General features: G+C 46.8%; 1 protein-coding gene across 3 annotated transcripts in view; it reads right to left on the reverse strand.

The window, feature by feature from the left end:
- Positions 1 to 1704, reverse strand: part of ZFYVE1 (zinc finger FYVE-type containing 1) — a 52975-nt gene extending 51271 nt beyond the window's left edge. For 2 of the 3 annotated variants that reach the window (XM_054448388.2, XM_054448387.2), the window contains exon 1: positions 1418 to 1704. The gene's annotated coding sequence lies outside the window, so the exon portion shown is untranslated. The remainder of the gene's footprint in view (positions 1 to 1417) is intronic. The other variant, XR_008493648.2, reaches the window with a different exon arrangement.
- Positions 1705 to 12742: the final 11038 nt, after the last annotated feature.

A 12742-nucleotide genomic window follows, 5' to 3' on the forward strand; every position in this document is an offset into this window, starting at 1 on the left:
TGCCCAACATGGTGAAATCCCATCTCTACTAAAAATACAAATAGTAGCTGGGCATGGTGGCGGGCACCTGTAATCCCAGCTACTAGGGAGGCTGAGGCAGGAGAATCACTTGAACCCAGGAGGCGAAGGTTGCAGTGAGCCGAGATCTTGCCACTGCACTCCAGCCTGGAAGACAGAGTGAGACTCCCTCAAAAAAAAAAAAAAAAAAAAATTTTTCAAAATTATGGCTAAAACTCCTCCTCTTGACAACAAACGCTACCTCTAGGCCCAAGGCATTTAAGAGACTTTGCTGCTCTATTTCCCAGACTGGAATTTTCTGTTCATTTAGGTATTAAATTCAGAATCTAAATCACTAAGTGAGTAGTCCTTGGAAGAACAGCCCTCTGCACCCCCACATGCATCCCACAATTGGGAGGAGTGGACAGGCCTTCACAAAGCTAATGAAAATGTAATAATAAACTTTAGATCTATCAAATACCTGGGCTGACCTGGTTAGCCTTGTAACCGGATTGTTTCAACTCTAGCTAGATGTATATTAAGAACTCTAAACTTAGAAACAATAGTAACAATTTCATGTTTAAAAACAATTTTTTTTACATTGTAATTCTTCTGTCCCTTCTTTCACTAACTGCAAAAAAAAAAAAAAGGAGCAACAGGAGACAATTCCTCTACTTTGACCCATGGCAAAGCCAGGCCTGCAGTGAATCAAAACAAATAATTTTTCTCTTTGTCACTTAAAAACTAACTTAAAAATAACTTCAAAATAGGAAAAAAGATAACTGGGGCAAGAAAGGGGTTTGTCACTTTGACAATTATATTCCTAATTCCCCCTAGCCTTGACCCGCATTCCAAGGCCCCAACAAGGTGTAAAGCCCTGCCTTTCTGATAGTCACTCCTCCCCTACAGTAATCAATCTATCAATCTTATTTTTAGATAAACAAGGAAGGCGAAGGGAGTGACTAGGGGATCTTATTTACACTCTAACCTTAGACATGCCCAGCCAGCTCCCAAAACAGAAACAAAAATCAAACTTGTCACAATTGAGAAAAATATAAAATCAACCTTCAAAAGTACACCTTACGCCCGGTCGTGTCAACCAAACATTTTGCCCACTCGGGCCCCCACCTCGACACCTCTCCCCAGCCGGGGGTTCCTCACCCTTCCTTCCACCCGGACACCACCGCCACAACCCGAGGGGCAGGAGCGGAGCCTAAGAACAAAGAAGGTCCCCCAAAATCCCCCCCACGCCGGCAAAGCCCGGAGCCGAATCCATTGTTTATACCACCCCACCCCCACCCCCGCCGCACCCGCCCCCCCTTCCTCCCGAGGGCAGCCTGAGCCCCAGGACGATCACTCGCCCCGCGCTGGGCCGTGCCCTGCCCGCCCTGCCCTGCCCGCCGCGGCCCGGGGATCCCACCACGGGGAAGCTCGGCCGCAGCAAGGCGGCGTCTGGGGGCCGCAGGGCGCCGGTGGGGGCAGAGGCTGTTCCTCAGGACACCGGCAGATCCATCCTCATCTCCATCTCCGCCACCCTCCTCCTTCGTTGCCTCCCGGGCTTCCTCCTCTCCTGTTGTCAGTTGGGATCAGCTGATCGGAGTGAACTTCTCCCAGCTCGGACTAACAGGAAGGCGTGAGCGGTGCAGCCCAGAAAGGGAGGAGCGAGAGAGGGAGGAGCCCGGCGCCAGAGAGGGCGGAGTGCGCACTGCCTCCTGGGAGATGTAGCTCCTCGAGGCGCGCTCTCGCCCCTCATCCTGGAAGGGAAGACGCTGAATGACTACAAGTCCCAGTACTGAAGAGGCTGCTCTTGCGAAGAGGCGGTGGGGACAGGCTACGAAGGATTTTGGGACTTGGAGTTTTTGCATTGAGTGTGGTGTCCGCAGGTTTCAGCACGTTCTTTTGGGTTGTAACTGGGGAAGGCATGCTGCTACATTAGAGAACTGATGTAATAATGTCTAGTATAGGTGGGAAATGGCGAGTCAATTAATTTGGATTCAAGTAACCCTGTTGCACACCATTCCCTCAGAAACGTGTGAGCACAGACAGTCTCCACCTTCCCAATTTCGCTTCGCAAAAACTAAGGAAAAGACCAGAGAAAGTGATAAGAGGATATAGGTACTCTTGGGAAGTTTTTGTTGTTTTTTCCCCCCTTGGCAAAGGACAAAATTACAACGAATTTAGTTTTAAGATCTCAATTGGCTTTATTGCGACTCTAGGATCAGGCAACACTTCATTCCAGAAAGTGGAGTGAATGTTCTGATGAGCTGAGCAGGAGAGGTTGGCTTTGTAGACAGAGAAAAGCTTGAGGAAGCAAAAGCAAAAGCAAAGAAACGAGCATATTGGTTTCTTTCTTTCTTTCTCTTTCTTCTCATTCTTTTCTGTCCTCTTTCTTCTCTTTTTTCAGTCTTCTCATGGGACCTTGACATATTGGTCACTTCTAAGCTACTTTCCTTGGAAGGTGGGGACAGAGAGACAGAACAATAGAAAAATAACGATTAGTTGACATCAGTTACTTCAGGCTACTTCTTTTGTGTAAGGATTACAACAGAAGGAGCTTCATTATCATGCAACATTAAAACAAGCCTGTTTGGGAAACTGGCTGTCCTTATCCCTCTTTCCTGATTTCTCCGAAGGTCAGATAACAACTTAGCTTGGGTTTGGTAACAACTTAGTTTGGATTTGGTGAGGTGAAACTTTAGCATGGGTGACTCCATTTTTATTTTAGCCAGGTCTATTGGCTATTGCAGGAGTTTAGTCCAAAACAAAGGCCTCCTATTATTTTTACTTAACACCCTTCAAGGGTATTCTCCAAGCCAACCATGATTTTTTTTTCCTACCTATTATTTTTCTGATCTTTCCTTCTATAGTTTCAGAACTTCTCAGGCTGGGCGCGGTGGCTCATGCCTATAATCACAGCACTTTGGGAGGTCGAGGTGGGTGGATCACCTGAGGTCCGGCGTTCGAGACCAGCCTGACCAACATGGAGAAACTCCATCTCTACTAAAAAATACAAAATTAGCCGGGCGTGATGGTGCATGCCTGTAATCCCAGCTACTCGAGAGGCTGAGGCAGGAGAATTGCTTGAACCTGGGAGGTGGAGGTTGCAGTAAGCTGAGATCGCGCCATTGCGCTCCAGCCTGGGCAACAAGAGGGAAACTCTGTCTCAAAAAAAAAAAAAACAAGCTAATATAGTTTCAGAACTTCTCAATTTGAAATTATCTTTGAGGGCCAGGCATGATGGCTCACGCCTGTAATCCCAGCACTTTGGGAGGTCAAGGAGGGCGGATCATGAGGTCAGGAGTTCGAGACCAGCATGGCCAACATAGTGAAACCTCATCTCTACTAAAAATACAAAACATTAGCTGGGTGTGGTGGTGTGCACCTGTAATCCCAGCTACTCAGGAGGCTGAGGGAGGAGAATCACGTGAACCCGGGAGGCAGAGGTTGCAGTGAGCCAAGATGGCACCATTGCACTCCAGCCTGGGTGACAGTGCAAGACTCTGTCTCAAAAAAGAAAAAAAAAAAAAAAAAAGAAAGAAATTTTCTTTGCGTTAGATGGGCTAAATTTTCAGATAAGCTTTCAGGCTACAGTGCAGGCTAATGGTTAACATTTATCAGGCTTTTTTTTTCTTTTTTATGGTCTTATATTTGTTTAGTGCTTTCACTTTTTGTTTGTTTCTTGAAACAACATTGAAAGAAAGCCTGAGTCTGTGTTGCCAAAGATTGACTGCTTGCTCTAGAAAAGCTCCTGAAGGCCTGGCATGGTGGTTCATGTGTGTAATCTCAACACTTTGGGAGGCCAAGGCAGGCAGAGCACTTGAGGTCCTGGCCAACATGGTGAAACCATGACTATACTAAAAATACAAAAAATTAGCTGGGAATGGTGGCGCATGCCTGTAATCCCAGCTACTCTGGAGGCTGAGGCAGGAAAATCACTTGAGCCCCAGAGGCAGAGGTTCCAGTAAGCCAAGATTGTGCCACTGCTCTCCAGCCTGGGCAATGGAGCAAAACTCCATTTCAAAAAAAAAAAAAGAGGCTGGGCGCAGTGGCTCACACCTGTAATCCTAACACTTTGGGAGGCTGAGGCGGGTGGATTGCCTGAGCTCAGGAGTTCGAAACCAGCCTGGGCAACATGGTAGAGACCCATCTCTATTAAAATACAAAAAAAAAAAAAAAAAAAAAATTAGCCAGGCATGGCGGCGTGCACCTGTAATCCCAGCTACTAGAGAGACTGAGACAAGAGAATCACTTGAACCCGGGGGTTGGAGGTTGCACTGAGCCGAGATCGCGCCATTGCACTCCAGCCTGGGTGACAGAGTGAGAGACTCCATCTTAAAAAAAAAAAGAAAGAAAGAAAACGTCCTGACTGTACAGGTGGTTGGGTAAGTCACTCAACCTCTCCACAAAATAGAAATTGTAATTAATGAAGTCCCTGCCAATTCCAACATACTATGATTCTATCTTGATAATTGTTAACCCAGGAGAGAAAACTAAGATTAAGTGACTTGCCAGGGTTACACAACAAATTATTGACAAATCTGGGACAAGACTGTATCTGCTGACTTGAAGTCCAATACTTTTTTACCTTATGATTCCAGGGACATAAGTAAACCACTAGCAAAATCAAATCTACATAATAATGACCCATATATGAGGATTAAATTACTGAAAATTATATTTTCAATACTGGGCAGAGAGCCAATGGTTGGATTATGAAACATGGCTGAGAAATTGTTTTCTAAAAACAACTTCTAGAGCCAGGCACAGTGGCTCATGCCCGTAATCCCAGCACTTTGGGAGGCCGAGGCAGGTGGATCACGAGGTCAAGAGTTCAAGACCAGCCTGGCCAAGATGGCGAAACCCTGGCTCTACTAAAAATACAAAAATTAGCCGGGCCTGGTGGGGGGTGCCTGTAATCCCAGCTACTCAGGAGGCTGAGGCAGGGAATTGCTTGAACCCAGGAGGCAGAGGTTGCAGTGAGCCAAGATCGCGCCACTGCCCTACAGCCTGGGTGACAGATTGAGACTCCGTCTCAAAAAAAAAAGAAAAAACATTAAAAAATTTCTGGGCCGGGCACAGTGACTCACGCCTGTAATCCCAGAACTTTGGGAGGCTGAGGCGGGCAGATCACAAGGTCAGGAGTTTGAAACCAGCCTGGCCAATATGGTGAAACCCCGTCTCTACTAAAAATACAAAAAGTAGGCCGGGCGCAGTGGCTCACGCCTGTAATCCTAGCACTTTGGGAGGCCGAGGCGGGCGGATCGCGAGGTCGGGAGATCGAGACCATCCTAGCTAACACGGTGAAACCCCGTCTCTACTAAAACACAAAAATTTAGCCGGGCGTGGTGGTGGGTGCCTGTGGTCCCAGCTACTTGGGAGGCTGAGGCAGGAGAATGCCGCGAACCCGGGAGGCGGAGTTTGCAGTGAGCGGAGATCGTGCCACTGCACTCCAGCCTGGGCGATAGAGCAAGACTCCGTCTCAAAAAAAAAAAAAAATACAAAAAGTTAGCTGAGTGTGTTGGCATGCGCCTGTAATCCCAGCTACTCAGGAGGCTGAGGCAGGAAAATTGCTTGAACCCAGGAGGCAGAGGTTGCAGTGAGCTGAGATGGTGCCATTGGACTTCAGCTAGGACTATCCCTATAGTAACTTGGAGCCATAATAGTTTCCTTGGCCGGGCACAGTGGCTCACACCAGTAATCCCAGCAATTTGGGAGGCCAAGGTGGTCAAATAACTTGAGGTCAGGAGTTCGAGACCAGCATGGCCAACATGGCAAAATCCAGTCTCTACTAAAAATACAAAAATCAGCCAGGCGTGGTGGCACCTGCTTGTAATGCCAGCTACTCAGGAGGGTGAGGTGTAAGAACCACTTAAGCCCAGGAGGCGGAAGTTGCAGTAAGCCAAGATCGTGCCATTGCACTCCAGCCTAGGTGACAGAGGAAAACTCTGTCTAAAAAAAAAAAAAAGTTTCCTTTAGCTAGGCACGGTGGTGGTGCATGTGTCTGTAATCCCAGCCACTCTGAAGACTGAGACCTGAGGATCATTTGAGCCCAGGAGTTCCAGAAGAGCATGGGCAATATAGTGAGAACCCTCCCCCACAACTCTTTTCCCTCTTCCCAAAAATAAAGAAAATAAAATGTGGGAAAAACAGCAAACACCACCCTGCCTTCTGGATGTAAATTTTTTTTTTTTTTTTTGAGACAGAGTCTCACTCTGTTGCCCAGGCTGGAGTGCAGAGGCACGATCTTGGCTCACTGCAACCTCTGCCTCCCAGGTTCAAGCGATTCTCCTGCCTCAGCCTCGCGAATAGCTGGGACTACAGGCATGCGCCACTACATCTGGGATGTAAATCTATTTGGAATGTGCAACACATGACCATAGGGACATGTGATGTTTGTATAGATAGAACCTTTGGGTCTGGTGTGGTGACAGGTGCCTATAACCCCAACTACTGGAGAGGCTGATGTGGGAGGATCACTGGAGCCCAGGAGTTCAAGACCAACCTGGGCAAGATAGAGGCTGAGGCAGGAGAATTGCTTGAACCTGGGAGACGGAGGTTGCAGTGAGCCGAGATCGTGCCATTGCACTCCAGCCTGGGCAACAAGAGTGAAACTCTGTATCAAAAAAAGAAAGTATACACACACACACACACACACACACACACACACACGTATCTCCTGGGAACAAAATGGTGTTTAATAAACTATTTTATTTGTTTATTTATTTATTTATTTTTATTTTTCTGAGACAGATGCTCACTCTGTTACCAGGCTGGAGTGCAGTGGTGCGACCTTGGCTCACTGCAACCTCTGCCTCTAGGGTTCAAGCAATTTTCCTGCCTCAGCCTCCTGAGTAGCTGGGACTAGAGGCAAGTGCCACCACACCCAGCTAATTTTTGTATTTTTAGTAGAGACGGGGTTTCACCATGTTGGCCAAGATGGTCTCAATCTTTTGACCTCATGATCCTCCCACCTTGGTCTCCCAAAGTGCTGGGATTACAGGCATGAGCCACCATGCCTGGCCTTTATTTATTTTTTATTTATTTTTTTGAGACAGAGTCTCGCTCTGTCGCCCAGGCTGGAGTGCAGTGGCGCGATCTTGGCTCACTGCAACCTCCACCTCCTGGGTTCAAGTAATTCTCCTGCCTCAGCCTCCAGAGTAGCTGGGATTACAGGCGTGCGCCACCACACCCAGCTAATTTTTGTATTTTTAGTAGAGATGAGGTTTCACCATATTGGTCAGGCTGGCCTCGAACTCCTAACCTCAGGTGATCCACCCGCCTCGGCCTCCCAAAGTGCTGGGATTACAGGCGTGAACCACCATGCCTGGCCTACTTTTATTCTTTTACCAGATCGTTGGCATTAGCAGGTCTGTTTCTCATGTCAGTTTTCTTTACTCATTCTCATTCTTTGCACACTAAGTTATTTTTTACCATGAGCCACGTTTTTCCTTGGAAAATATTTGTGGGAATTCTTGGAGGCCTAGGATAAAGGTTTATTCCTCCAGAGAGGATTTGCTTTTGCTTCTGCAAAGAAGGACACTTGAAACAATTCACCATTTGAGGTTTGTATTTTTGACCACCAGGAGATATATATTTGGGCTACATATCCCTGGGAGGGCTGGCTTATGGGTCTAGTGCCACCCACACACACCTCCACAAACTCTCTCTTCCAAGACATCTTTCTTTTCACTCTGTTGGGGAAAGATATAATTACTTCCCATTTACCCTCATTGAAACTGTAGACTGAGTTCCTAGATTTAGATTTCCCACTTCCCCCAGGTCCTGAGCTTTGTCTTCTGTCCCACTTGCCTCAGGATGTCTAGAAAAATCAAGCTTTGGTCAGGGGCAGTGGCTCATGCCTGTAATCCCACCACTTTGGGAGGCCAAAGCAGGTGGAGCATTTGAGGCCAGAAGTTCGAGACCAGCTGGGCCAACATAGTGAAACCCTGTTTCTACTAAAAATACAAAAATTAGCCAAGCTTTGTGGCTATTTACACACACCGGTAATCCCAGCTACTCTGGAGGCTGAGGCATGAGAATTGCTTGAATCCGGGAGACGGAGGTTGTAATGAGCCGAGATCATACACTCCAGCCTGGGTGACAGAGCAAGACTCTGTCTCTGAAAAAAAAAAATATATATATATATATATATCTGAAAAGGAATTTGGAGGAAAAAGGCTTTTATTCTACTGAACAGTTAGCAAACTATAGAAATGAGGCCTTCCGTGTAAAACGAAGTTAAGCTCCAGAAACTAAAGAGACAGTTCAGTAATTTATTTTATTTTATTTTATTTTATTTTATTTTATTTTATTTTTATTTTTATTTTTATTTTTTGAGATGGAGTGTTGCTCTGTCACCAAGGCTGGAGTGCAGTGGCGGGATCTTGGCTCACTGCAACCTCTGCCGCCCAGTTCAAGCAGTTCTCTTGCCTCAGCCTCCCGAGTAGCTGGGACTACAGGTGCACACCACCAGGTCCGGCTAATTTTTGTATTTTTAGTAGAGACGGGTTTCACCATGTTGGTCAGTCTGGTCTCGAACTCCTAACCTCAGATGATCTGCCCCCCACCCTCCACCTCGGCCTCCCAAAGTGCTGGGATTACAGATGTGAGCCATCGCGCCCAGCTGGACCGTTCGGCTTTTATAGCACAAGGTCCTGCCCAAGTTCCAATCAGGTCCATTTATGCAAACGAAGGGTCAAACTAGCTTAGTTCTGATTGGTCAATATAGCTCAGTTCTGATTGGTCTCTTCAGCCCAGATTGAGCTCTGATTGGTTGGTTCAGGTGAATGGTTTTTTTTTTTGGTTGTGTTTTTTGTTTGTTTGTTTTTTTGAGACAGGATCACTCTCACTCTGTAGCACAGGCTGGAGTTCGGTGGTGCAATCTCCCCTCACAGCAACCTCCACCTCCCAGATTCAAGTGATTCTTCTCCCTCAGCCTCCCAAGTAGCTGAAATTACAGACATGTGCTACCACGCCCGGCTAATTTTTCTACTTTCAGTAGAGGCAGGGTTTCACCCTGTTGGCCAGGCCGGTCTTGAACTCCTGACCTTAAGTGATCTGCCCGCCTAGGCCTCCCAAAGTGCTGGGATTACACACGTGCCCCACTATGCCCGGCCAGTTCAGGTGAGTTCTGAAAGTACCAAAGTTTTAAAAAACGCTGGTTTTGGGCTGGGCGCAGTGGCTCACACCTGTAATCCCAGCACTTAGGGAGGCCAAGACGGGCAGATTACTGAAACTCGGGAGTTCAAGACCAGCCTGGCCACCAGGGTGAAACCCAGTCTCTACTGAAAATACAAAAATTAGCCAGGCTTGGTGGTGGGTACCTGTAATCCCAGCTACTCCAGTGGCTGAGACAGGAGAATCACTTGAACCTGGGAGGTGGAGGTTGCAGTGAGCAGAGATCACGCCACTGCACTCCAGCCTGGGCAACAGAGTGAGACTCCATCTCAAAAAAATAAATAAATAAATAAATAAATAAACATTGATTTTTAGATAACTCAGAGTGTGGGCCAGGTGCGGTGGCTCACGCCTGTAATCCCAGCACTTTAGGAGGCCATGGTGGGCAGATCACCTGAGGTCGGGAGTTCAAAACCAGCCTGACCAACATGGAAAACCCCGTTTCTACTAAAAATACAAAATTAGCTGGGCATGGTGGCACATGTCTCTAATCCCAGCTACTTGGGAGGCTGAGGCAGGAGAATCGCTTGAACCCAGGAGGTGAAGGTCGCGGTGATCCGAGATCATGCCATTGCACTCCAGCCTGGACAAGAGCGAAACTGTCTCAGAAAAAAAAAAAAAAGAGAGAGAGAGAGAAGAACTCAGTGTGTGTGTGACATCTAGTCATCAGCAAATGGCTGCTTGGCTCTATTTTAAATTTAAGCACAATTAGCCACCCAGGATCCATCTTTAATGATTGGCTCTTTCAGGTTCACATTTGTTCACACAGTTTACAGTCGTGGTGGCTCACACCTGTAATCCCAGCAATTTGGAAGCTGAGGTGGTAAGATCGCTTGAAGCCGGGAGCAATCCTATATGTTGCTAAAATAACTTTCCTTTTTCTAGACTTAAATGGCCGACCGACTCTACTTCTGGTTGATTTATTTCTCTTTCAATATGATAATATAGGCCGCAAGGTGACTCATGCCTGTAATCCTAGCACTTTGGAAGGGTGAGGCAGGAGGATCACTTGAGGTCAGGGGTTCGAGACCAGCCTGGCCAACATGGTGAAACCCCGTCTCTACTAAAAATACAAAAAATTATCCTGGAGTGGTGGCGTATGCCTATAGTACCAGCTACTTGGGAGGCTGAGGTAGAATTGCTTGAACCCAGAAGGCGGAGGTTGCAGTGAGCCGAGATCGTGCCACTGCGCTCCAGCCTGGGCGACAGAGCAAGACCCTGCTTCAGTAAATAAATAAATAAGTATGGCCAGGCGCAGTGGCTCACGCCTGTAATCCCAGCACTTTGGGAGGCCGAGGCGGACGGATCACCTGAGGTCGGGAGTTCGAGACCAGCCTGACCAATATGGAGAAACCCTGTTTCTACTAAAAATACAAAATTAGCCAGGCATGGTGGCGCATGCCTGTAATCCCAGCTACTCAGGAGGCTGAGGCAGGAGAAGCGCTTGAACCCGGGAGGCGGAGGTTGCGGTGAGCCGAGATCATGCCATTGCACTCCAGCCTGGGCAACAAGAGTGAACTCCGTCTCAAAATAAATAAATAAATAAATAAATAAGATAACATATTTCATCAAATTACATTTAAGTCCTGCTGAACTATGAGCAACATCTTTCTTCCATTAATTAAGACAAATTACAAATCAAACTGCCTTAATCAATAAAAGAAATGTATTGGCTTACATAACTGAACAATCTGGGAGATGACAGTTTTAGCCAAAGCTCAATCTGGAACTCAAATGATACGCTCAACACTTTGCTTCCTTCTCCATTTCTCAGCCTTGAGAAAGGCACCTAATTTTTTTTTTAAGACAGAGTCTCACTCTGTTGCCCAGGCTGGAGTGCAGTGGCACAGTCTTGGCCTGTAATCCTAGCACTTTGGGAGGCCGAGGCATGTGGATTACCTGAGGTCAGGAGTTCGAGACCAGCCCAGCCAACATGGTGAAACCCCATCTCTACTAAAATTGCAAAAAATTAGCCAGGCATGGTGGCAGGTGCCTGTAATCCTAGCTACTCAGGAAGCTGAGGCAGGAGAATCGCTTGAACCCAAGAGGCAGAGGTTGAAGTGAGCTGAGATCATGCCATTGCACTCCAGCCTGGGCAACTAGAGCAAAACTTCATCTCAAAAAAAAAGGAGCCAGGCCTAGTGGCTCACACCTGTAAGCACAGCAATGTAGGAGATCTAGGCAGGAGGATTGCATGAGCCCAGGAGTTCAAGATCAGCCTGGGCAACAGTGTGAGACCCCATCTCTACAAAAAATTTAAAAATTAACTGGGTGCAGGCCAGGCGCAGTGGCTCACATCTGTAATCCCAGCACTTTGGGAGCCCAAGGTAGACAGATCACTTGAAGCCAGGAGTTCAAGACCAGCCTGGCCAACATGGTAAAATCCTGCCTTTACTAAAACCACAAAAATTAGCCGGGCATGGTGGTGCATTCCTGTAATCAATCTCAGCTACTCAGGAGGCTGAGGTACGAGAATCACTTTAGCCCAGAAGGCAGTGGTTGCAATGAGCCAAGATTGAGTCACTGCACTCCAGCCTGGGCAACAGAGGAAAACACTCAAAAAAAAAAAAAAAAAAAAAAAAATGCCACGTGTAATCCCAGCACTTTGGGAGGCTGAAGCAGATGGATCACTTGAGGTCTGGAGTTGAAGACCAGCCTGTCCAACATGGTGAAACCCCCGTCTCCACTAACAATACAAAAATTAGCCAGGCATGGTGGTGCATGCCTGTGATCCCAGCTACGCGAGAGGCTGAGGCAGGAGAATCTCATGAACCTGAGAGGCAGAGGTTTCAGAGAGCCAAAATTGCACCTTTGCACTCCAGCCTGGGCAACAAGAGCAAAACTCCGTCTCAAAAAAAAAAAAAAAAAAAAAAGTGTCTTCTGAGAATTTGTGAACACAGTTTTACTCTCATTTTTTAGGGTCTGAGTGTTGAATTCTAGTGACCCCAAGGTGGTACTGCACTTTGGCACACAGCAAATATAAACTGCAAACCTTCTTTGGAAGAAACCTCCTCAACTCAAACGTCTAAGTTTGTCACAAATAAACTTAAGCTAAGCATGAACTCACAAAAACAAGTCTCCATGAATAAGAATCAATAATAAATAATATATTTTTGCCACTGAGATTCTCAAATATTGTAATAATCAAATATGTAAATGAAGGCAAAATGAAGACATTTCAAACAAACCAAATCATAGGAAATTAATCATAAGCAGACCTGCACTATAAGGAAATGATAAAGAATGTTATTTAGGCCAGGCGCGGGGCTCACACCTGTAATACCAGCACTTTGGGAGGCCGAGGTGGGTGGATCACCTGAGGTCAGGTGTTTGAGACCAGCCTGGCCAACAATGTGAAACCCCTTCTCCACTAAAAATACAAAAATTAGCCAGACATGGTGTTGGGTACCTGTAATCCCAGCTACACGGGAGGCTGAGGCAGGAGAATCACTTGAACCTGGGAGGTGGAGGTTGCAGTGAGCCGAGATTGCACCATTGCAATCCAGCCTGGGCGACAAGAGCAAGACCATCTCAAAAAAAAAAAAAAAAAAAGCATTATTTAAGCAGA

The sequence above is a fragment of the Pongo pygmaeus genome, chromosome 15, assembly GCF_028885625.2.
Source record: "Pongo pygmaeus isolate AG05252 chromosome 15, NHGRI_mPonPyg2-v2.0_pri, whole genome shotgun sequence".
Lineage (NCBI taxonomy): Eukaryota > Metazoa > Chordata > Mammalia > Primates > Hominidae > Pongo > Pongo pygmaeus.